The following is a 23,199-nucleotide window of genomic DNA, read 5'->3' as shown; positions in this document are numbered from 1 at the left end:
CATGTTGGCAATGCCCCAGCATTCAAGCTGATTTCTTGCAGCAGCTTGGCACTGTAACAGCTCCAGAGCTGCTCTGTAAGGCAAGTAAAAGGTTGTGGGCCCTGCAGCACTACCTGTAGTTTGCATTGTGCATTGGAAGGCACAAAGTAAGCAGACAGGAGGAGAAGTCAGGATAGTGCACAAGGGTACAGAAGGGAGGGGCTCAAAAAAAAAAGAAGTGGAAACAGACAGCAAACTAGGCTGGAGAGAGACCTTAGACAAAGAGATCTGAATTATATGAAAGCCGACCAGTGGAAACACAAATTATGCAGTCAAGTTTCCCACATTTGGGGAAATCACAGGGGCAGCACACCCAGAGTGCAATGGGTGAGCCTTGCCCTGGGAGAAGCACCTTCCTGATCATAGTATCTCACCTGGCAGGTAAGTAGGAGTTGGGCTAGAGCTGGGGAGGGTCGCTGCTCGGGCACCCCCCTGTCAAGTGAAGGAGATCCAACTGAGGCAGCACAAGGGAACTCTCGAAAGAAGAACAAGGCTAGAGGAAGATCTGAGACAAAGAAATCTGACTTTTACCAGAGCTGACCAGAAGAAAGCACAAACACAGTCCCCCACTACCACAAATAATGCAGTCGAGTTTCCCACATTTGGGGAAATCACAGGGGTCAGCATACCCAGAATGCAATGAATGAACCTCACCCTGGGAGAACAATCTTCATGACCATGGTATCTCCTATGCAAAATAAGTATGATTTGAGATAGGGTTGGGGAGGGCCGCTGCTCAGGCACATCTCTGTCAAGTAAAGGAGATTCAACTGAGGCAGCACAAGGGAACTCTCATCTGGGGACAACAACTGCAGGGAGAACACATATTTTCAGATGAACATGGGAGGGCAGAAGGCTGCCTAATACTGAAGCACCCCCAAACAACAAACCAAATGCAACAACTAGTGCAAGCATTCCTGGGGGAAGGCCTGCAGCAGATTGATTTGCATATGGTAATGCCATCCAAGCAGTGGGTCAAAGTTGGCTTCAACCCTTGTCTGCATATGAAAAGAGAAAAGGGGCGTACAGGGCATGGCGGCCTTTTGCGGCGCTTGGATGACCCCTAGTTCGCATTAAACACCTCCACCCTCCTTCGGTGTGGGGCTCATGTTGGCTATGCCCCAGCCCCTGAAGCATTCAAGCTGATTTCTTGCAGCAGCTGGGCACTGTAACAGCCCCAGAGCTGCTCTGTAAGGCAAGTAAAAGGGTGTGGGCCCTGCAGTACTACCTGTAGTTTGCATTGTGCATTGGAAAGCACAAAGTAAGCAGACGGGAGAAGTCAGGATAGTGCGCAAGGGCATAGAAGGGAGCGGCTCAAGAAAAGAGAAGAGGAAACAGACAGCAAACTAGGCTGGAGAAAGACCTGAGACAAAGAGATCTGAATTATACGAGAGCCGACCAGGGGAAACACAAATTATGCAGTCAAGTTTCCCACATTTGGGGAAATCGCAGGAGCAGCACACCCAGAGTGCAATGGGTGAGCCTTGCCCTGGGAGAAGCACCTTCATGATCATAGTATCTCACCTGGCAGGTAAGTAGGAGTTGGGCTAGAGCTGGGGAGGGTTGCTGCTCGGGTACCCCCCTGTCAAGTGAAGGAGATCCAACTGAGGCAGCGCAAGGGAACTCTCGAAAGAGGAACAAGGCTAGAGGCAGCGCAAGGGAACTCTAGAAAAAAGAACAAGGCTAGAGGAAGATCTGAGACAAAGAAATCTGACTTTTACCAGAGCTGACCAGAGGAAAGCACAAACACAGTCCCCCACTACCACAAATTATACAGTCGAGTTTCCCACATTTGGGGAAATCATAGGGGTCAGCATACCCAGAATGCAATGAATGAACACATATTTTCAGATGAACATGGGAGGGCAGAAGGCTGCCTAATACTGAAGCACCCCCAAACAACTAACCAAATGCAACAACTAGTGCAAGCATTCCTGGGGGAAGGCCTGCAGCAGATTGATTTGCATATGGTAATGCCATCCAAGCAGTGGGTCAAAGTTGGCTTAAACCCTCGTCTGCATATGAAAAGAGAAAAGGGGAGTGCAGGGCATGGCGGCCTTTTGCGGCGCTTGGGTGATACCTAGTTCGCATTAAACACCTCCACCCTCCTTTGGTGTGGGGCTCATGTTGGCTATGCCCCAGCCCCTGAAGCATTCAAGCTGATTTCTTGCAGCAGCTGTGCACTGTAACAGCTCCAGAGCTGCTCTGTGAGGCAAGTAAAAGGGTGTGGGCCCTGCAGCACTACCTGTAGTTTGAATTGTGTGTTGGAAGGCACAAAGTAAGCAGACGGCAGAAGTCAGGATAGTGCGCAAGGGCATAGAAGGGAGCGGCTCAAGAAAAGAGAAGTGGAAACAGACAGCAAACTAGGCTGGAGAGAGACCTGAGACAAAGAGATCTGAATTATACGAGAGCCGACCAGGGGAAACACAAATTATGCAGTCAAGTTTCCCACATTTGGGGAAATCACAGGGGCAGCACACCCAGAGTGCAATGGGTGAGCCTTGCCCTGGGAGAAGCACCTACATGATCATAGTATCTCACCTGGCAGGTAAGTAGGAGTTGGGCTAGAGCTGGGGAGGGTCGCTGCTCGGGTACCCCCCTGTCAAGTGAAGGAGATCCAACTGAGGCAGCACAAGGGAACTCTCGAAAGAGGAACAAGGCTAGAGGAAGATCTGAGACAAAGAAATCTGATTTTTACCAGAGTTGACCAGAAGAAAGCACAAACACAGTCCCCCACTACCACAAATAATGCAGTTGAGTTTCCCACATTTGGGGAAATCACAGGGGTCAGCATACCCAGAATGCAATGAATGAACCTCACCCTGGGAGAACAATCTTCATGACCATGGTATCTCCTATGCAAAATAAGTATGATTTGGGATAGGGCTGGGGAGGGCCGCTGCTCAGGCACATCTCTGTCAAGTAAAGGAGATTCAACTGAGGCAGCACAAGGGAACTCTCATCTGGGGACAACAACTGCAGGGAGAACACATATTTTCAGATGAACATGGGAGGGCAGAAGGCTGCCTAATACTGAAGCACCCCCAAACAACAAACCAAATGCAACAACTAGTGCAAGCATTCCTGGGGGAAGGCCTGCAGCAGATTGATTTGCATATGGTAATGCCATCCAAGCAGTGGGTCAAAGTTGGCTTCAACCCTCGTCTGCATATGAAAAGAGAAAAGGGGCGTGCAGGGCATGGCGGCCTTTTGCGGCGCTTGGATGACCCCTAGTTCGCATTAAACACCTCCACCCTCCTTCGGTGTGGGGCTCATGTTGGCTATGCCCCAGCCCCTGAAGCATTAAAGCTGATTTCTTGCAGCAGCTGGGCACTGTAACAGCTCCAGAGCTGCTCTGTAAGGCAAGTAAAAGGGTGTGGGCCCTGCAGCACTACCTGTAGTTTGCATTGTGCATTGGAAGGCACAAAGTAAGCAGACGGGAGAAGTCAGGATAGTGCGCAAGGGCATAGAAGGGAGCGGCTCAAGAAAAGAGAAGTGGAAACAGACAGCAAACTAGGCTGTAGAGAGACCTGAGACAAAGAGATTTGGGATAGGGCTGGGGAGGGCCGCTGCTCAGGCACATCTCTGTCAAGTAAAGGAGATTCAACTGAGGCAGCACAAGGGAACTCTCATCTGGGGACAACAACTGCAGGGAGAACACATATTTTCAGATGAACATGGAAGGGCACAAGGCTGCCTAATACTGAAGCACCCCCAAACAACAAACCAAATGCAACAACTAGTGCAAGCATTCCTGGGGGAAGGCCTACAGCAGATGGATTTGCATATGGTGATGTCATCCAAGCAGTGGGTCAAAGTTGGCGTCAACCCTCGTCTGCATATGAAAAGAAAAAAGGGATGTGCAGGGCATGGCGGCCTTTTGTGGCGCTTGGATGACCCCTAATTCGCATTTAACATCTCCACCCTCCTTCGGTGTGGGGCTCATGTTGGCTATGCCCCAGCCCCTGAAGCATTCAAGCTGATTTCTTGCAGCTGCTGGGCACTGTAACAGCTCCAGAGCTGCTCTGTAAGGCAAGTAAAAGGGTGTGGGCCCTGCAGCACTACCTGTAGTTCGCATTGTGCGTTGGAAGGCACAAAGTAAGCAGACGGGAGAGGTCAGGATAGTGCGCAAGGGCATAGAAGGGAGCGGCTCAAGAAAAGAGAAGTGGAAACAGACAGCAAACTAGGCTGGAGAGAGACCTGAGACAAAGAGATCTGAATTATAAGAGAGCCGACCAGGGGAAACACAAATTATGCAGTCAAGTTTCCCACATTTGGGGAAATCACAGGGGCAGCACACCCAGAGTGCAATGGGTGAGCCTTGCCCTGGGAGAAGCACCTACATGATCATAGTATCTCACCTAGCAGGTAAGTAGGAGTTGGGCTAGAGCTGGGGAGGGTCGCTGCTCGGGCACCCCCCTGTCAAGTGAAGGAGATCCAACTGAGGCAGCACAAGGGAACTCTCGAAAGAGGAACAAGGCTAGAGGAAGATCTGAGACAAAGAAATCTGACTTTTACCAGAGCTGACCAGAGAAAAGCACAAACACAGTCCCCCACTACCACAAATAATGCAGTCGAGTTTCCCACATTTGGGGAAATCACAGGGGTCAGCATACCCAGAATGCAATGAATGAACCTCACCCTGGGAGAACAATCTTCATGACCATGGTATCTCCTATGCAAAATAAGTATGATTTGGGATAGGGCTGGGGAGGGCCGCTGCTCAGGCACATCTCTGTCAAGTAAAGGAGATTCAACTGAGGCAGCACAAGGGAACTCTCATCTGGGGACAACAACTGCAGGGAGAACACATATTTTCAGATGAACATGGGAGGGCAGAAGGCTGCCTAATACTGAAGCACCACCAAACAACAAACCAAATGCAACAACTAGTGCAAGCATTCCTGGGGGAAGGCCTACAGCAGATGGATTTGCATATGGTGATGTCATCCAAGCAGTGGGTCAAAGTTGGCTTCAACCCTCGTCTGCATATGAAAAGTTAAAAGGGATGTGCAGGGCATGGCGGCCTTTTGTGGCGCTTGGATGACCCCTAATTCGCATTAAACATCTCCACCCTCCTTCGGTGTGGGGCTCATGTTTGCTATGCCCCAGCCCCTGAAGCATTCAAGCTGATTTCTTGCAGCAGCTGGGCACTGTAACAGCTTCAGAGCTGCTATGTGAGGCAAGTAAAAGGGTGTGGGCCCTGCAGCACTACCTGTAGTTCGCATTGTGCGTTGGAAGGCACAAAGTAAGCAGACGGGAGAAGTCAGGAGAGTGCGCAAGGGCATAGAAGGGAGCGGCTCAAGAAAAGAGAAGTGGAAACAGACAGCAAACTAGGCTGGAGAAAGACCTGAGACAAAGAGATCTGAATTATACGAGAGCCGACCAGAGGAAACACAAATTATGCAGTCAAGTGTCCCACATTTGGGGAAATCGCAGGAGCAGCACACCCAGAGTGCAATGGGTGAGCCTTGCCCTGGGAGAAGCACCTTCCTGATCATAGTATCTCACCTGGCAGGTAAGTAGGAGTGGGGCTAGAGCTGGGGAGGGTCGCTGCTCAGGCACCCCCCTGTCAAGTGAAGGAGATCCAACTGAGGAAGCACAAGGGAACTCTCGAAAGAAGCACAAGGCTAGAGGAAGATCTGAGACAAAGAAATCTGACTTATACCAGAGCTGACCAGAAGAAAGCACAAACACAGTCCCCCACTACCACAAATAATGCAGTCGAGTTTCCCACATTTGGGGAAATCACAGGCGTCAGCATACCCAGAATGCAATGAATGAACCTCATTCTGGGAGAACAATCTTCATGACCATGGTATCTCCTATGCAAAATAAGTATGATTTGGGATAGGGCTGGGGAGGGCCGCTGCTCAGGCACATCTCTGTCAAGTAAAGGAGATTCAACTGAGGCAGCACAAGGGAACTCTCATCTGGGGACAACAACTGCAGGGAGAACACATATTTTTAGATGAACATGGGAGGGCAGTAGGCTGCCTAATACTGAAGCACCCCCAAACAACAAACCAAATGCAACAACTAGTGCAAGCATTCCTGGGGGAAGGCCTGCAGCAGATGGATTTGCATATGATAATGCCATCCAAGCAGTGGGTCAAAGTTGGCTTCAACCCTCGTCTGCATATGAAAAGAGAAAAGGGGCGTGCAGGGCATGGCGGCCATTTGCGGCGCTTGGATGACCCCTAGTTCGCATTAAACACCTCCACCCTCCTTCGGTGTGGGGCTCATGTTGGCTATGCCCCAGCCCCTGAAGCATTCAAGCTGATTTCTTGCAGCAGCTGGGCACTGTAACAGCTCCAGAGCTGCTCTGTAAGGCAAGTAAAAGGGTGTGGGCCCTGCAGCACTACCTGTAGTTTGCATTGTGCATTGGAAGGCACAAAGTAAGCAGACGGGAGAAGTCAGGATAGTGCGCAAGGGCATAGAAGGGAGCGGCTCAAGAAAAGAGAAGTGGAAACAGACAGCAAACTAGGCTGGAGAGAGACCTGAGACAAAGAGATCTGAATTATACGAGAGCCGACCAGGGGAAACACAAATTATGCAGTCAAGTGTCCCACATTTGGGGAAATCGCAGGAGCAGCACACCCAGAGTGCAATGGGTGAGCCTTGCCCTGGGAGAAGCACCTTCCTGATCATAGTATCTCACCTGGCAGGTAAGTAGGAGTTGGGCTAGAGCTGGGGAGGGTCGCTGCTCAAGCACCCCCTGTCAAGTGAAGGAGATCCAACTGAGGCAGCACAAGTGAACTCTCGAAAGAAGAATAAGGCTAGAGGAAGAAATGAGACAAAGAAATCTGACTTTTACCAGAGCTGACCAGAGGAAAGCACAAACACAGTCCCCCACTACCACAAATAATGCAGTCGAGTTTCCCACATTTGGGGAAATCACAGGGGTCAGCATACCCAGAATGCAATGAATGAACCTCACCCTGGGAGAACAATCTTCATGACCATGGTATCTCCTATGCAAAATAAGTATGATTTGGGATAGGGCTGGGGAGGGCCGCTGCTCAGGCATATCTCTGTCAAGTAAAGGAGATTCAACTGAGGCAGCACAAGGGAACTCTCATCTGGGGACAACAACTGCAGGGAGAACACATATTTTCAAATGAACATGGGAGGGCAGAAGGCTGCCTAATACTGAAGCACCCCCAAACAACAAACCAAATGCAATAACTAGTACAAGCATTCCTGGGGGAAGGTCTGCAGAAGACGGATTTGCATACAATGATGTCATCCAAGCAGTGGGCCAAAGTAGGCTGGAACCCTCATCTGCATATGAAAAGAGAAAAGGGGTATGCAGGGCATGGCGGCCTTTTGCGGCGCTGAATATGCAGCACTCCTTTTACAAAAGTCTGAACTTCTGGAAGAGAAACCAATTCTTTTTGAAAGAAAATGGGTAAGGCCGAAATCTGGACCTTAATAGAGCCTAATTTTAGGCCCAAATTCACTCCAGTTTGTAGGAAGTGAAGGAAACGGCCCAGATGGAAATCTTCCATAGGAGCATTCCTGGCCTCACACCAAGAAACATAATTTCGCCATATACGGTGTAATGTTTTGACGTTACATCCTTCCTAGCCTTTATCAGCGTAGGGATGACCTCAACCGGAATGCCTTTCACTGCTAGGATCCGGCATTCAACCGCCATGCCGTCAAACGCAGCCGCGGTAAGTCTTGGAACAGACAGGGCCCCTGATGCAACAGGTCCTGTCTTAGAGGAAGAGGCCACGGATCTTCTGTGAGCATTTCCTGCAGATCCGGATACCAGGTCCTCCGTGGCCAATATGGAACAATGAGGATTGTTCTCACTCCTCTTTGTCTTATTATCCTCAACACCTTGGGTATGAGAGGAAGAGGAGGAAATACATAGACCGGCCGGAACACCCACGGTGTCACTAGGGGGTCTACAGCTACTGCCTGAGGGTCTCTTGACCTTGCGCAATACCTCTGTAGCTTTTTGTTGAGCCGGGACGCCATCATGTCTATCTGTGGCAGTTCCCACCAACTTGTAATCTGTGCAAAGACTACCTGATGAAGTCCCCACTCTCCCGGATGTAGGTTGTGTCTGCTGAGGAAGTCTGCTTCCCAGTTGTCCAGTCCCGGAATGAACACTGCTGACAGTGCGCTTGCGTGATTCTCCACCCAGCGAAGAATTCTGGTGGCTTGTGCCATCGCCACTCTGCTTCTTGTGCCACCTTGGCGGTTTACATGAGCCACTGCGGTGATGTTGTCTGACTGGATCAGAACCGGTTGGTCGCAAAGTAAGGTCTCCGCTTGACGTAGGGCATTGTATATGGCCCCTAGTTTCAGGATGTTGATGTGAAGACAAGTCTCTTGACTTGACCAAAGACCTTGGAAATTTCTTCCCTGTGTGACTGCTCCCCAACCTTGGAGGCTTGCATCTGTGGTCACCAGGATCCAGTCCTGAATGCCGAATCTGCGTCACTTGAGACGGTGAGCACTCTGCAGCCACCACAGGAGTGATACCCTGACCCTGGGGGACAGGGTGATCAACCAATGCATCTGTAAATGTGACCCAGACCACTTGTCCAGTAGGTCCCATTGGAAAGTCCTCGCATGGAACCTGCCGAATGGAATGGCTTCGTATGATGCCACCATCTTTCCCAGGACTCGAGTGCAGTGATGCACTGACACAAGTTTTGGTTTCAATAGGTTCCTGACAAGAGTCATGAGTTCCTGGGCCTTTTCTATCGGGAGATAAACCCTCTTCTGGTCTGTGTCCAGAATCATGCCCAAGAAAGACAGACGAGTCGTAGGAACCAACTGCGACTTTGGGATATTGAAAATCCAGCCGAAAATCCAGTGAAAGTGATACGCTGTTCAGCAACTGCTCTCTTGATCTCGCTTTTATGAGATCGCTCAAGTACGGGATAATTGTGACACCTTGCTTGCACAGGAGAACCATCATTTCCGCCATTACCTTGGTGAAAATTCTCTGGGCCGTGGAGAGACCAAACAGCAACGTCTGAAATTGGCAATGACAGTCCTGTACCGCAAATCTGAGGTACGCCTGATGAGATGGATAAATGGGAACATGAAGGTATGCATCCTGTACACAAATGCGGACAACAGGCGTCAAGCCGTGTGTTGCCTTTGTCAAGCTGTAATAAGTAGGGGTAAGGACGTTAACCACCTCAGAACATCCTCCCTTACACGTCACCTGCAGCGCATTAATCATAAGTCAGTGACAAGTTCAAAAACTTTGGATGACAGCGGAAGCAGTCCACTGACCTCTAAATCCCTTCCTCTTGTAACCAAGCTCCTGCAAACCACACCACCAACTCCCTCAGTGTCAATTTCCTCCTTAGACAGGAAAGCCAATAGTCCTGCAGGCCATGTCACTGGCACGTCTGACGAGTCCTCTCCTGCCTGGGATTCCTCCGATGCATCCTTGAGTGTAACGCCTACTGCTGCTGGCGCTGCTGTTGTTGCTGCTGGGAGTTGATCGTCATCCCAGAGGGGAAGTCGGAAGACCACTTGTACTACTTCCAGTAGGCAATTGACTGTCCAACAGTCCTTTGCGAGGAAGATGAAATATCACAGCAGTCATCCTGCTGCAAAGCGGATAACTCAGGTCTTGTCAGCCTGGGTGGTGAGAAACGTGGTTCCGGTATCCATCGTTAATTCAGAGGCAACTAGAGACTTGATTGAGGTACTGTGTCCCCGGTACCAAATGCCATCTAGGTTCCATTTCTCTAGGCAGGCGATACCGAAAATGTACACAGACCTCAAAAAAGAGTCACCAGTGTCCTAAAAAATGCAGTTGTACCCAATGTCCACTAGTCCACATGTCCGTGGTTAAGTGGAGCAGGGCAGACTCAGGGCTATATGACTGTGACAGCCCACTGGGTAGATGTATTGCCTCCCGCAGCAAGAACAGCAGCGGCGGCACCAGTAGCAGCATCTCGCAAATGCCAACTCGTTCCTAGGCAGGCTACGCTTTGTATCACCGCTTTCCATAAGAGGCACACAGCTGACAACCTCTTACGGAAACTGAGGAACATCATCGCAGAATGGCTTACCCCAATTGGACTCTCCTGGGGATTTGTGACATCGGACAACGCCACCAATATTGTGCGTACATTACATCTGGGCAAATTCCAGCACGTCCCATGTTTTGCACATACATTGAATTTGGTGGTGCAGAATTATTTAAAAAATGACAGGGGCGTGCAAGAGATGCTGTCGGTGGCCCGAAGAATTGCGGGCCACTTTCTGCATTCAGCCACCGCGTGCCGAAGACTGGAGCACCACCAAACATTCCTGAACCTGCCCTGCCATCCTCTGAAGCAAGAGGTGGTAACGAGGTGGAATTCAACCCTCTATATGCTTCAGAGGATGGAGGAGCAGCAAAAGGCCATTCAAGCCTATACATCTACTCACGATATAGGCAAAGTAGGGGGAATGCACCTGACTCAAGCGCAGTGGAGATTGATTTCAACGTTGTGCAAGGTTCTGCAACCCTTTGAACTTGCCACACGTGAAGTCAGTTCAGACACTGCCAGCCTGAGTCAGGTCATTCCCCTCATCAGGCTTTTGCAGAAGAAGCTGGAGACATTGAAGGAGGAGCTAAAACAGAGCGATTCCGCTAGGCATGTGGGACTTGTGGATGGAGCCCTTAATTCGCTTAACCAGGATTCAATCTGTTGAAATCAGAGCAATACATTTTGGCCACCGTACTCGATCCTAGATTTAAAACCTACATTGTATCTCTCTTTCCGGCAGACACAAGTCTGCAGATGTTCAAAGACCTGCTGGTGAGAAAATTGTCAAGTCAAGCGGAACGTGACCCGTCAACAGCTCCTCCTTCACATTCTCCCGCAACTGGGGGTGCGAGGAAAAGGCTAAGAATTCCGAGCCCACCCGCTGGCGGTGATGCAGGGCAGTCTGGAGTGAGTGCTGACATCTGGTCCGGACTGAAGGACCTGGCAACAATTACTGACATGTCGTCTACTGTCACTGCATATGATTCTGTCACCTTTGAAAGAATGGTGGAGGATTATATGAGTGACCGCATCCAGGTAGGCACGTCAGACAGTCCGTATGTATACTGGCAGGAAAAAGAGGCAATTTGGATGCCCTTGCACAAACTGGCTTTATTCTACCTAAGTTGCCCTCCCTCCAGTGTGTACTCCAAAAGAGTGTTTAGTGCAGCCGCTCACCTTGTCAGCAATCGGTGTACGAGGTTACTTCCAGAAAATGTGGAGAAGATGATGATCATCAAAATGAATTATAATCAATTCCTCCGTGGAGACATTCACCAGCAATTGCCTCCAGAAAGTACACATGGATCTGAGATGGTGGATTCCAGTGGGGACGAATTAATAATCTGTGAGGAGGGCGATGTACACAGTGAAAGGGGTGAGGAATCGGAGGATGATGAGGTGGACATCTTGCCTCTGTAGAGCCAGTTTGTGCAAGGAGAGATTGATTGCTTCTTTTTTGGTGGGGGCCCAAACCACCCAGTCATTTCAGTCAGCCGTGTGGCAGACCCTGTTGCTGAAATGATGGGTTCGTCAATGTTTTTCTTTTCAATCTAAGCCCCTGCAGTTTTCTGTAAGAATCTGCTTCGCTATGATGATCAACAAGTCACAAGGGCAAACACTCAGGGCAGGAGGCGTAGATCTTAGGACCAGCTGCTACAAGCATGGCAAAGGTGTCACTATCATTGGTGACACCCAGAGAGGCAGCGAGGGAGATTGTAATGCAGTGCGCGCAGATAAGCAGCGCAATGGTAAAAAGGAGGCATGGTCTCATAGGTAGGGGTGTGGCCTGCTGGCCTGAATCTCCATTTTGTTGCTCCGGGTATCCCGGGGGTTGGGGGCTGCACCCGGGGACTAGTGTGTGAGTGGTGCTGGCTCCTGCACAGTGACAGAAACTGGGTGTTGCACGTAATGTCACAGTGAAACACCCATATTCTGTCACTGAAGAGGAGCCAGCACTTTGGTGTCACCCCCCTTGGCGGGTGACACTCGGGTGTGGGCCGCAACCCCATTGTGATGCCACTGACCCATGGAAAGCTTTACGTGGCTTACCCATGTGTTAGTAGCCCCAAGCATCTTTTGTGTTAGTCCCTGAAGAAAAACTTCAAATATTTACAAATAAATTTTGTAATCAATGGGCCTAATTCAGTAAGGATTGCAAATTCCGCTAAGTAACAGAATTTGCAATCCTTTGGTTCACATGCTGGGGCCACCCAGCATGCCGCCTCCCTTCTTGACCACGCTGAAATTGCAGTCGCAGTGCAGTTCAGCGTGATCATAAAAAATGGGTTAGCCTCCAGTTGGTGCAGACTGTATGTGTGCGCAGGAAGCCGCCACAATTTTTGTGATCGCAGCTGCTGCATGTGATGTCATGCAGCCGCTCTGACCACGCCTCCTGTTTCTCCGTTGCCGACCCCATATTGAAGCCCTGCCCACGCACCGCTCCATCTCCGACTTAGAAATGGAGTGTTGCTGACCCCCCCCCCCAGCACCGATTGACAGTCAGAGGCGATCGCATTATCTGCGGGGTGCCGCAGAAAATGCAGGCGCATGCGTATGCTCTTAGCAATTTTTGCAGTTGGATTGCTTATTGCGATTGCAATCCAACCTGAATCAGGCTCTATTACCTATCACAATGCACTGCGGGTAGTACAAAATGGGGTTAATATAAGAGAAAACCCCCCAGAGCTGTGCTCCTTAACTGTCCCTGGTGGCTAGTGTAGCGGCTGCCCAGTAATCAGTGTCCACGCCAGTGCGCACATGGCCCGCCCCCTACAGCCACGCTGGATCACGGTATAGTGCGGGCACAGAAGTACCTTACCTCCCTTTCATCAGCGGCCTCGTGATCCCGGAGGGCGGTGTGTGTGTGACTGACCTTAGGAAGAAACCGGAGCCTCCGCTGCAGTGACCCAGCAACCAGGGCACGGGAGTATACTGCGCCGCTGGGAGTGATGGAGCTGCAGTAAAGATGTCTATTAGACCTAGCCTGCTGCAGCCCTTGTAGATTCTTATAAAAAAAAGTTCTTCTTTTCTTGTCAAAATTAATAGCTAAGAATAGGCTGCCTGAGGCAGCCCCCTGTTAAGTGGCCTGCTACTGAAGGCACCAACTACAAACTGAGCTCCCTGTTCATGGAAGCGAGGTTATAGAGGAGGGGGCGCTGAGCATCTTGGGAACAGTCAAAAGCTTTGAGCCTGTTGGTGCCTCAGATCAAGATCCTACTCTACACCCCAATGTAAATCCTTGTGGAGTCCAGTGTACCCCACAGAAGAAATGAATGTGTCACACCCATTGGCAGCAACATTAGAATAGCTGCTGATGGGCACAATTGAGAAAGGAAGGGGGGAAAACATTTGAATCCAGCACATATATGTAATTTGAATATGTAATTTGTACCTTCCTACTTTAAAATGTAATGGATGAACCTCACCCTGTGAGAACTATCTTCATGATCAAGAGATCTCATACGCAAGAAAAGCATGTGTTGAGATAGGGCTGTGGAGGGCGGCTGCTCGGGCACACCCCCGTCAAGTTAAGGAGATTCAACTGAGGAAGCACAAGAAAACTCTTGTCTGGGGACAACAACTGCAGGGAGACCACATATTTTCAGATAAACATGAGAGGGCGGAAGGCTGCCTAATACTGAAGCACCCACAAACATCAAACCATATGCAACAACAAGTGCAAGCATTCCTGGGGAAAGGTCTGCAGCAGACGGATTTGCATACGGTGATGTCATCCAAGCAGTGGGCCAAAGTTGGCTTGAACCCTCATCTGCATATGAAAAGAGAAAAGGGGCGCTTGGATGACCCCTAGTTCGCATTGAACACCCCCACCCTCCTTCGGTGTGGGGCTCATGTTGGCCATGCCCCTGCCCCTGAAGCATTCAAGCTGATTTCTTGCAGCAGCTGGGCACTGTAACAGCTCCAGAGCTGCTCTGTAAGGCAAGTAAAAGGGCGTGGGCCCTGCAGCACTACCTGTAGTTCGCATTGTGCGTTGGAAGGCACAAAGTAAGCCGACGGGAGAAGTCAGGATAGTGCGCAAGGGCATAGAAGGGAGGGGCTCAAGAAAAGAGAAGTGGAAACAGACAGCAAACTAGGCTGGAGAGAGACCTGAGACAAAGAGATCTGAATTATACCAGAGCCAACCAGGGGAAAGCACAAATGCAGTCCCCCCCCCCTACCACAAATTATGTAGTTGAGTTTCCCACATTTGGGGAAATCACAGAGGTCAGCATACCCAGAATGCAATGAATGAACCTCACCCTGGGAAAACAATCTTCATGACCATGGTATCACCTATGCAAAATAAGTATGATTTGAGATAGGGCTGGGGAGGGCCGCTGCTCAGGCACACCTCCGTCAAGTAAAGGAGATTCAACTGAGGCAGCACAAGGGAACTCTCATCTGGGGACAACAACTGCAGGGAGAACACATTTTCAGACGAATGTGGGAGGGCAGAAGGCTGCCTAATACTGAAGCACCCCCCAAACAACAAACCAAATGCAACAACTAGTGCAAGCATTCCTGGGGGAAGGCCTGCAGCAGATGGATTTGCATATGGTGATGTCATCCAAGCAATGGGCATAGTTGGCTGCAACCCTCGTCTGCATATGAAAAGAGAAAATGGTCACGCAGGGCATGGCGGCCTTTGTGGGGTTGCGCTTGGATGACCCCTAGATCGCTTTATACACCCCCATCAGTGTGGGGCTCATGTTGGCCATGCCCAAGCCCCTGAAGCATTCAAGCTGATTTCTTGCAGCAGCTGGACCCAGTAACAGCTCCAGAGTTGCTCTACAAGACAAGTAAAAGGGTGTGAGCCCTGCAGCACCACCTGTAGTTTGCATACACACATATATAGGACAGCATCTCTTATATGCCCCAGGGGCAATAAAATAGTAGCCTTATCTAGGGTATCCGTCCATGCCGCTACAGCACTACACACCCAGGCCGACGCAATTGCCGGTCTGAGTAAGGTACCTGAATGTGTATAAATGGACTTCAGGGTAATCTCCTGTTTGCGGTCAGCAGACTCTTTGAGGGAAGCCGTATCCTGGGACGGGAGGGCTACCTTCTTGGATAAGCGTGTTAATGCTTTGTCCACCCAAGGGGAGGATTCCCATCGTAATCTATCCGTTGATGGGAAAGGATACGCCATAAGAATCCTTTTGGAAATCTGCAGGGGATTCCCAAGCTTTTTCACATAACTCGTTCAGCTCGTGTGAGGGGGGAAAGGTTACCTCAGGCTTCTTTACCTTGTACATATGTACCCTCTTGTCAGGGATAGGGGGCTCCTCTGTGATGTGCAAAACATTTTTTATTGCCATAATCATATATCAAATGTATTTTGCCAATTTTGGCTGTAACTTTGCATCATCGTAATCGACACTGGAGTCAGAATCCGTGTCGGTATCTGTGTCAACAATCTGGATAGTGGGCGCTTATGAGACCCTGACAGTCCCTGCGACATAGGATCAGGCATGGGTTGAAACCCTGTCTGTCGCAAAGCTTCAGCCTTGTCTAATCTTTTGTGCAATGAGTTTACACTAGCATTTAAAACATTCCACATATCCATCCAATCAGGTGTCGGCGGAGACACCACGTTCATTTGCTCCCGCTCCTCTCTAATGTCGACACACGCGTACCGACACACCACACACACAGGGAATACTTTTACTGAAGACATTTCCCCCACAAGGCCCTTTGGAGAGATAGAGAGAGAGTATGCCAGCACATACCCCAGCGCTATATAACCCAGGAATAGCACAGTAACTTAATGTTTGCACAGTAGCGCTGCTGTATGTAATTTGCGCCGAATTATGTGCCCCCCCCTCTCTTTTCAACCCTCTTGTCTACCGTGGTATAAGCAGGGGAGAGTCCGGGGAGCTTCCTCTCAGTGGTGCTGTGGAGAAAAAATGGCGCTGGTGAGTGCTGAGGGAGAAGCCCCGCCCCCTCGGCGGCGGGCTTCTGTCCCGTTTAAACTGTACAATTGGCGGGGGCTCATACATATATACAGTGCCCAGCTGTATATATGTTATATTTTTGCCAAAAAGAGGTTTATATTGCAGCCCAGGGCGCCCCCCCTGCGCCCTGCACCCTTACAGTGACCGGAGTATGTGAGGTGTATGGGAGCAATGGCGCACAGCTGCAGTGCTGTGCGTTACCTCAATGAAGATCATGAAGTCCTCTGCCGCCTCTGAAGTCTTCTTTTCTTCTCATACTCACCCGGCTTCTATCTTCCGGCTCTGCGAGGGGGACGGACGGCGAGGGTGAGATCCTGCGTACCAATCCCTTTGGAGCTAATCCCTTTGGAGCTAATGGTGTCCAGTAGCTTAAGAAGCAGGACCTTGCAACTCGGAGAGTAGGGCTGCTTCTCCCCCCTCAGTCCCTCGATGCAGGGAGTCTGTTGCCAGCAGTGCTCCCTGAAAATTAAAAACCTAACAAAATACTTTCTGTCAGAAAGCTCAGGAGAGCTCCTGAAAAGCACCCAGTCTCCACTGGGCACAGTATCAAACTGAGGTATGGAGGAGGGGCATAGAGGGAGGAGCCAGTGCACACCCAGAACTAAAGTCTTTCTTAAAGTGCCCATGTCTCCTGCGGAGCCCGTCTATCCCCATGGTCCTTACGGAGTCCCCAGCATCCTCTAGGACGTTAGAGAAAATAGGATTTTAATACCTACCGGTAAATCCTTTTCTCTTAGTCCGTAGAGGATGCTGGGCACCCGTCCCAGTGCGTACTGTGTCTGCAGTTATTAAATGGCCCTTAACTCCAGAACATTTATGTGGAGACAACTTTCCCGACTTGACCATCTTCCTTGGACGTTTTCCCCCTGTGTGACTGCTCCCCAGCCTCGGAGGGTTGCATCCATGGTCCCTAGGATCCAGTCCTGGATCCCGAACCTTCGCCCCTCTAGGTGGTGAGAACTGTGCAGCCACCAATGGAGTGAGATTCTGGTCTTGGAAGACAGGATTATCCTCCGGTGCGTGTGTAGGTGGGATCCGGACCACTTGTCCAACAGGTCCCACTGGAACAGTAAAGCCACGCCCATCCCAACGAAGCCACACCCCCTATTTTGCGGCGCGCGCACATTTATCCCTTTAATAGTGCCAATTGTGGGGAGCGCCAAATAATTTTTTGGCTTGGGGGAGAAAAATTTCTAGTTACGCCACTGATCCCAAATCATACTTATTTTGCATAGGAGATACCATGGTCATGAAGATTGATCTCCCAGGGTGAGGTTCATTCATTGCATTCTGGGTATGCTGACCCCTATGATTTCCCCAAATGTGGGAAACTCGACTGCATTATTTGTGGTAGTGGAGGACTGTGTTTGTGCTTTCCTCTGGTCAGCTCTGGTAAAAGTCAGATTTCTTTGTCTCAGATCTTCCTCTAGCCTTGTTCTTCTTTCGAGAGTTCCCTTGTGCTGCCTCAGTTGGATCTCCTTCACTTGACAGGGGGGTGCCCGAGCAGCGACCCTCCCCAGCTCTAGCCCATCTCCTACTTACCTGCCAGGTGAGATACTATGATCAGGAAGGTGCTTCTCCCAGGGCAAGGCTCACCCATTGCACTCTGGGTGTGCTGCTCCTGTGATTTCCCCAAATGTGGGACACTTGACTGCATAATTTGTGTTTCCTCTGGTCGGCTCTCGTATAATTCAGATCTCTTTGTCTCAGGTCTATCTCCAGCCTAGTTTGCTGTCTGTTTCCACTTCTTTTTTCTTGAGCCCCTCCCTTCTATACCCTTGTGTACTATCCTGACTTCTCCTCCCATCTGCTTACTTTGTGCCTTACAATGCACTATACGAACTACAGGTAGTGCTGGAGGGCCCACACCCTTTTACTTGCCTTACAGAGCAGCTCTGGAGCTGTTACAGTGCCCAGCTGCTGCAAGAAATCAGCTTGAATGCTTCAGAGGCAGGGGCATAGCCAACATGAGCCCCACACCGAAGGAGGGTGGCGGTGTTTAATGCGAACTAGGGGTCATCCAAGCGCCGCAAAAGGCCGCCATGCCCTGCATACCCCTTTTCTCTTTTCATATGCAGATGAGGGTTCCAGACAACTTTGGCCCACTGCTTGGATGACATCACCATATGCAAATCCGTCTTCTGCAGACCTTCCCCCAGGAATGCTTGTACTAGTTGTTGCATTTGGTTTGTTGTTTGGGGGTGCTTCAATATTAGGCAGCCTTCTGCCCTCCCATGTTCATCTGAAAATATGTGTTCTCCCTGCAGTTGTTGTCCCCAGATGAGAGTTCCCTTGTGCTGCCTCAGTTGAATCTCCTTTACTTGACAGAGATGTGCCTGAGCAGCGGCCCTCCCCAGCCCTATCCCAAATCATACTTATTTTGCATAGGAGATGCCATGGTCATGTAGATTGTTCTCCCAGGGTGAGTTTCATTCATTGCATTCTGGGTATGCTGACCCCTGTGATTTCCCCAATTGTGGGAAACTCGACTGCATTATTTGTGGTAGTGGGGGACTGTGTTTGTGCTTTCCTCTGGTCAGCTCTGGTAAAAGTCAGATTTCATTGTCTCAGATCTTCCTCTAGCCTTGTTCTTCTTTCGAGAGTTCCCTTGTGCTGCCTCAGTTGGATCTCCTTCACTTGACAGGGGGGTGCCCGAGCAGCGACCCTCCCCAGCTCTAGCGCAACTCCTACTTACCTGCCAGGTGAGATACTATGATCAGGAAGGTGCTTCTCCCAGGGCAAGGCTCACCCATTGCACTCTGGGTGTGCTGCTCCTGTGATTTCCCAAAATGTGGGACACTTGACTGCATAATTTGTGTCTCCTCTGGTCGGCTCTCGTATAATTCAGATCTCTTTGCATCAGGTCTCTCTCCAGACTAGTTTGCTGTCTGTTTCCACTTCTCTTTTCTTGAGCCGTTCCCTTTTATGCCCTTGCGCACTATCCTGACTTCTCCCGTCTGCTTACTTTGTGCCTTGCAACGCACAATGCGAACTACAGGTAGTGCTGCAGGTCCCACAACCTTTTATTTGCCTTACAGAGCAGCTCTGGAGCTGTTACAAAGCCCAGCTTCTGCAAGAAATCAGCTTGAATGCTTCAGGGGCTGGGGCATAGCCAACATGAGCCCCACACCGAAGGAGGGTGGAGGTGTTTAATGTGAACTAGGGGTCATCCAAGCGCCGCAAAAGGCTGCCATGCCCTGCACGCCCCTTTTCTCTTTTCATATGCAGACGAGGGTTTAAGCCAACTTTGACCCACTGCTTGGATGACATCACCATATGCAAATCCATCTGCTGCAGGCCTTCCCCCAGGAATGCTTGCACTAGTTGTTGCATTTGGTTTGTTGTTTGGGGGTGCTTCAGTATTAGGCAGCCTTCTGCCCTCCCATGTTCATCTGAAAATATGTGTTCTCCCTGCAGCTGTTGTCCCCAGATGAGAGTTCCCTTGTGCTGCCTCAGTTGAATCTCCTTTACTTGACAGAGATGTGCCTGAGCAGCGGCCCTCCCCAGCCCTATCCCAAATCATACTTATTTTGCATAGGAGATACCATGGTCATGAAGATTGTTCTCCCAGGGTGAGGTTCATTCATTGCATTCTGGGTATGCTGACCCCTATGATTTCCCCAAATGTGGGAAACTCGACTGCATTATTTGTGGTAGTGGGGGACTGTGTTTGTTCTTTCCTCTGGTCAGCTCTGGTAAAAGTCAGATTTATTTGTCTCAGATCTTCCTCTAGCCTTGTTCTTCTTTCGAGAGTTTCCTTGTGCTGCCTCAGTTGTATCTCCTTCACTTGACAGGGGGGTGCCCGAGCAGCGACCCTCCCCAGCTCTAGCCCAACTCCTACTTACCTGCTAGGTGAGATACTATGATCATGAAGGTGCTTCTCCCAGGGCAAGGCTCACCCATTTCACTCTGGGTGTGCTGCTCCTGCGATTTCTCCAAATGTGGGAAACTTGACTGCATAATTTGTGTTTCCCCTGGTCGGCTCTCGTATAATTCAGATCTCTTTGTCTCAGGTCTCTCTCCAGCCTAGTTTGCTGTCTGTTTCCACTTCTCTTTTCTTGAGCTGCTCCCTTCTATGCCCTTGCGCACTATCCTGACTTCTCCCGTCTGCTTAATTTGTGCCTTCCAACGCACAATGCAAACTACAGGTAGTGCTGCAGGGCCCACACCCTTTTATTTGCCTTACAGAGCAGCTCTGGAGCTGTTACAGTGCCCAGCTGCTGCAAGAAATCAGCTTGAATGCTTCAGGGGCTGGGGCATAGCCAACATGAGCCCCACACCGAAGGAGGGTGGAGGTGTTTAATGCGAACTAGGGGTCATCCAAGCGCCGCAAAAGGCCGCCATGCCCTGCATGCCCCTTTTCTCTTTTCATATGCAGACGAGGGTTGAAGCCAACTTTGACTCACTGCTTGGATGACATCACCATATGCAAATCCATCTGCTGCAGGCCTTCCCCCAGGAATGCTTGCACTAGTTGTTGCATTAGGTTTGTTGTTTGGGGGTGCTTCAGTATTAGGCAGCCTTCTGCCCTCCCATGTTCATCTGAAAATATGTGTTCTCCCTGCAGTTGTTGTCCCCAGATGAGAGTTCCCTTGTGCTGCCTCAGTTGAATCTCCTTTACTTGACAGAGATGTGCCTGAGCAGCGGCCCTCCCCAGCCCTATCCCAAATCATACTTATTTTGCATAGGAGATACCATGGTCATGAAGATTGATCTCCCAGGGTGAGGTTCATTCATTGCATTCTGGGTATGCTGACCCCTATGATTTCCCCAAATGTGGGAAACTCGACTGCATTATTTGTGGTAGTGGAGGACTGTGTTTGTGCTTTCCTCTGGTCAGCTCTGGTAAAAGTCAGATTTCTTTGTCTCAGATCTTCCTCTAGCCTTGTTCTTCTTTCGAGAGTTCCCTTGTGCTTCCTCAGTTGGATTTCCTTCACTTGACAGGGGGGTGCCCGAGCAGCGACCCTCCCCAGCTCTAGCCCAACTCCTACTTACCTGCCAGGTGAGATACTATGATCATGAAGTTGCTTCTCCCAGGGCAAGGCTCACCCATTGCACTCTTGGTGTGCTGCTCCTGCGATTTCCGCAAATGTGGGAAACTTGACTGCATAATTTGTGTTTCCCCTGGTCGGCTCTCATATAATTCAGATCTCTTTGTCTCAGGTCTCTCTCCAGCCTAGTTTGCTGTCTGTTTCCACTTCTTTTTTCTTGAGCCCCTCCCTTCTATACCCTTGTGCACTATCCTGACTTCTCCTCCCGTCTGCTTACTTTGTGCCTTCCAATGCACAATGCAAACTACAGGTAGTGCTGCAGGGCCCACACCTTTTTACTTGCCTTACAGAGCAGCTCTGGAGCTGTTACAGTGCCCAGCTGCTGCAAGAAATCAGCTTGAATGCTTCAGGGGCTGGGGCATGGCCAACATGAGCCCCACACCGAAGGAGGGTGGGGGTGTTTAATGCGAACTAGGGGTCATCCAAGCGCCGCAAAAGGCCGCCATGCCCTGCATACCTCTTTTCTCTTTTCATATGTAGATGAGGGTTCCAGCCAACTTTGGCCCACTGCTTGGATGACATCACCGTATGTAAATCCGTCTTCTGCAAACCTTCCCCCAGGAATGCTTGTACTAGTTGTTGCATTTGGTTTGTTGTTTGGGGGTGCTTCAGTATTAGGCAGCCTTCTGCCCTCCCATGTTCATCTGAAAATATGTGTTCTCCCTGCAGTTATTGTCCTCAGATGAGAGTTCCCTTGTGCTGCCTCAGTTGAATCTCCTTTACTTGACAGAGATGTGCCTGAGCAGTGGCCCTCCCCAGCCCTATCCCAAATCATACTTATTTTGCATAGGAGATACCATGGTCATGAAGATTGATCTCCCAGGGTGAGGTTCATTCATTGCATTCTGGGTATGCTGACCCCTATGATTTCCCCAAATGTGGGAAACTCGACTGCATTATTTGTGGTAGTGGGGGACTGTGTTTGTTCTTTCCTCTGGTCAGCTCTGGTAAAAGTCAGATTTATTTGTCTCATATCTTCCTCTAGTCTTGTTCTTCTTTCGAGAGTTTCCTTGTGCTGCCTCAGTTGTATCTCCTTCACTTGACAGGGGGGTGCCCGAGCAGCGACCCTCCCCAGCTCTAGCCCAACTCCTACTTACCTGCTAGGTGAGATACTATGATCATGAAGGTGCTTCTCCCAGGGCAAGGCTCACCCATTTCACTCTGGGTGTGCTGCTCCTGCGATTTCTCCAAATGTGGGAAACTTGACTGCATAATTTGTGTTTCCCCTGGTCGGCTCTCGTATAATTCAGATCTGTTTGTCTCAGGTCTCTCTCCAGCCTAGTTTGCTGTCTGTTTCCACTTCTCTTTTCTTGAGCTGCTCCCTTCTATGCCCTTGCGCACTATCCTGACTTCTCCCGTCTGCTTAATTTGTGCCTTCCAACGCACAATGCAAACTACAGGTAGTGCTGCAGGGCCCACACCCTTTTATTTGCCTTACAGAGCAGCTCTGGAGCTGTTACAGTGCCCAGCTGCTGCAAGAAATCAGCTTGAATGCTTCAGGGGCTGGGGCATGGCCAACATGAGCCCCACACCGAAGGAGGGTGGGGGTGTTTAATGCGAACTAGGGGTCATCCAAGCGCCGCAAAAGGCCGCCATGCCCTGCATACCCCTTTTCTCTTTTCATATGTAGATGAGGGTTCCAGCCAACTTTGGCCCACTGCTTGGATGACATCACCGTATGCAAATCCGTCTTCTGCAGACCTTCCCCCAGGAATGCTTGTACTAGTTGTTGCATTTGGTTTGTTGTTTGGGGGTGCTTCAGTATTAGGCAGCCTTCTGCCCTCCCATGTTCATCTGAAAATATGTGTTCTCCCTGCAGTTGTTGTCCTCAGATGAGAGTTCCCTTGTGCTGCCTCAGTTGAATCTGCTTTACTTGACAGAGATGTGCCTGAGCAGCGGCCCTCCCCAGCCCTATCCCAAATCATACTTATTTTGCATAGGAGATACCATGGTCATGAAGATTGATCTCCCAGGGTGAGGTTCATTCATTGCATTCTGGGTATGCTGACCCCTATGATTTCCCCTAATGTGGGAAACTCGACTGCATTATTTGTGGTAGTGGAGGACTGTGTTTGTGCTTTCCTCTGGTCAGCTCTGGTAAAAGTCAGATTTCTTTGTCTCAGATCTTCCTCT

At 50.1% G+C, this 23,199-nt stretch overlaps 21 non-coding genes and 2 pseudogenes across 21 annotated transcripts; 11 read left to right on the top strand and 12 right to left on the bottom strand.

Annotated features, from left to right (window-relative positions):
• Positions 1-265: 265 nt before the first annotated feature.
• LOC134989214 (U1 spliceosomal RNA) lies at positions 266-428 on the bottom strand. Its single transcript, XR_010194522.1, has one exon. It is a non-coding gene; the product is annotated as a U1 spliceosomal RNA (small nuclear RNA).
• A 152-nt stretch (positions 429-580) lies between these two features.
• LOC134989251 (U1 spliceosomal RNA) lies at positions 581-744 on the bottom strand. Its single transcript, XR_010194543.1, has one exon. It is a non-coding gene; the product is annotated as a U1 spliceosomal RNA (small nuclear RNA).
• Positions 745-1,415: 671 nt separating this feature from the next.
• Positions 1,416-1,578, bottom strand: LOC134989275 (U1 spliceosomal RNA). Its single transcript, XR_010194565.1, has one exon. It is a non-coding gene; the product is annotated as a U1 spliceosomal RNA (small nuclear RNA).
• Positions 1,579-2,432: 854 nt separating this feature from the next.
• Positions 2,433-2,595, bottom strand: LOC134989218 (U1 spliceosomal RNA). The gene has a single exon (XR_010194523.1). It is a non-coding gene; the product is annotated as a U1 spliceosomal RNA (small nuclear RNA).
• Positions 2,596-2,747: 152 nt separating this feature from the next.
• LOC134989247 (U1 spliceosomal RNA) lies at positions 2,748-2,911 on the bottom strand. The gene has a single exon (XR_010194539.1). It is a non-coding gene; the product is annotated as a U1 spliceosomal RNA (small nuclear RNA).
• Positions 2,912-4,273: 1,362 nt separating this feature from the next.
• Positions 4,274-4,415, bottom strand: LOC134989230 (U1 spliceosomal RNA; annotated as a pseudogene).
• Positions 4,416-4,567: 152 nt separating this feature from the next.
• On the bottom strand, positions 4,568-4,731 carry LOC134989253 (U1 spliceosomal RNA). The gene has a single exon (XR_010194545.1). It is a non-coding gene; the product is annotated as a U1 spliceosomal RNA (small nuclear RNA).
• A 671-nt stretch (positions 4,732-5,402) lies between these two features.
• Positions 5,403-5,565, bottom strand: LOC134989279 (U1 spliceosomal RNA). The gene has a single exon (XR_010194569.1). It is a non-coding gene; the product is annotated as a U1 spliceosomal RNA (small nuclear RNA).
• A 152-nt stretch (positions 5,566-5,717) lies between these two features.
• LOC134989274 (U1 spliceosomal RNA) lies at positions 5,718-5,881 on the bottom strand. Its single transcript, XR_010194564.1, has one exon. It is a non-coding gene; the product is annotated as a U1 spliceosomal RNA (small nuclear RNA).
• Positions 5,882-6,552: 671 nt separating this feature from the next.
• On the bottom strand, positions 6,553-6,715 carry LOC134989280 (U1 spliceosomal RNA). Its single transcript, XR_010194570.1, has one exon. It is a non-coding gene; the product is annotated as a U1 spliceosomal RNA (small nuclear RNA).
• Positions 6,716-6,866: 151 nt separating this feature from the next.
• Positions 6,867-7,030, bottom strand: LOC134989245 (U1 spliceosomal RNA). The gene has a single exon (XR_010194537.1). It is a non-coding gene; the product is annotated as a U1 spliceosomal RNA (small nuclear RNA).
• A 7,171-nt stretch (positions 7,031-14,201) lies between these two features.
• On the bottom strand, positions 14,202-14,368 carry LOC134989266 (U1 spliceosomal RNA). Its single transcript, XR_010194557.1, has one exon. It is a non-coding gene; the product is annotated as a U1 spliceosomal RNA (small nuclear RNA).
• A 2,865-nt stretch (positions 14,369-17,233) lies between these two features.
• LOC134989258 (U1 spliceosomal RNA) lies at positions 17,234-17,397 on the top strand. The gene has a single exon (XR_010194549.1). It is a non-coding gene; the product is annotated as a U1 spliceosomal RNA (small nuclear RNA).
• A 152-nt stretch (positions 17,398-17,549) lies between these two features.
• On the top strand, positions 17,550-17,712 carry LOC134989281 (U1 spliceosomal RNA). The gene has a single exon (XR_010194571.1). It is a non-coding gene; the product is annotated as a U1 spliceosomal RNA (small nuclear RNA).
• A 674-nt stretch (positions 17,713-18,386) lies between these two features.
• LOC134989272 (U1 spliceosomal RNA) lies at positions 18,387-18,550 on the top strand. The gene has a single exon (XR_010194563.1). It is a non-coding gene; the product is annotated as a U1 spliceosomal RNA (small nuclear RNA).
• Positions 18,551-18,702: 152 nt separating this feature from the next.
• On the top strand, positions 18,703-18,865 carry LOC134989223 (U1 spliceosomal RNA). Its single transcript, XR_010194528.1, has one exon. It is a non-coding gene; the product is annotated as a U1 spliceosomal RNA (small nuclear RNA).
• A 671-nt stretch (positions 18,866-19,536) lies between these two features.
• On the top strand, positions 19,537-19,700 carry LOC134989254 (U1 spliceosomal RNA). The gene has a single exon (XR_010194546.1). It is a non-coding gene; the product is annotated as a U1 spliceosomal RNA (small nuclear RNA).
• Positions 19,701-19,852: 152 nt separating this feature from the next.
• LOC134989231 (U1 spliceosomal RNA) lies at positions 19,853-20,015 on the top strand. Its single transcript, XR_010194530.1, has one exon. It is a non-coding gene; the product is annotated as a U1 spliceosomal RNA (small nuclear RNA).
• Positions 20,016-20,686: 671 nt separating this feature from the next.
• On the top strand, positions 20,687-20,850 carry LOC134989256 (U1 spliceosomal RNA). Its single transcript, XR_010194548.1, has one exon. It is a non-coding gene; the product is annotated as a U1 spliceosomal RNA (small nuclear RNA).
• A 152-nt stretch (positions 20,851-21,002) lies between these two features.
• Positions 21,003-21,144, top strand: LOC134989239 (U1 spliceosomal RNA; annotated as a pseudogene).
• Positions 21,145-21,839: 695 nt separating this feature from the next.
• On the top strand, positions 21,840-22,003 carry LOC134989268 (U1 spliceosomal RNA). Its single transcript, XR_010194559.1, has one exon. It is a non-coding gene; the product is annotated as a U1 spliceosomal RNA (small nuclear RNA).
• A 152-nt stretch (positions 22,004-22,155) lies between these two features.
• LOC134989233 (U1 spliceosomal RNA) lies at positions 22,156-22,318 on the top strand. The gene has a single exon (XR_010194532.1). It is a non-coding gene; the product is annotated as a U1 spliceosomal RNA (small nuclear RNA).
• Positions 22,319-22,989: 671 nt separating this feature from the next.
• Positions 22,990-23,153, top strand: LOC134989264 (U1 spliceosomal RNA). The gene has a single exon (XR_010194555.1). It is a non-coding gene; the product is annotated as a U1 spliceosomal RNA (small nuclear RNA).
• The last annotated feature ends 46 nt before the right edge of the window (positions 23,154-23,199 follow it).

The sequence above is a fragment of the Pseudophryne corroboree genome, unplaced genomic scaffold (assembly GCF_028390025.1).
Source record: "Pseudophryne corroboree isolate aPseCor3 unplaced genomic scaffold, aPseCor3.hap2 scaffold_1105, whole genome shotgun sequence".
NCBI lineage: Eukaryota > Metazoa > Chordata > Amphibia > Anura > Myobatrachidae > Pseudophryne > Pseudophryne corroboree.
The sequence above is the reverse complement of the archived record's forward strand: the minus strand, read 5'-3'. Positions and strand labels throughout refer to the sequence as shown.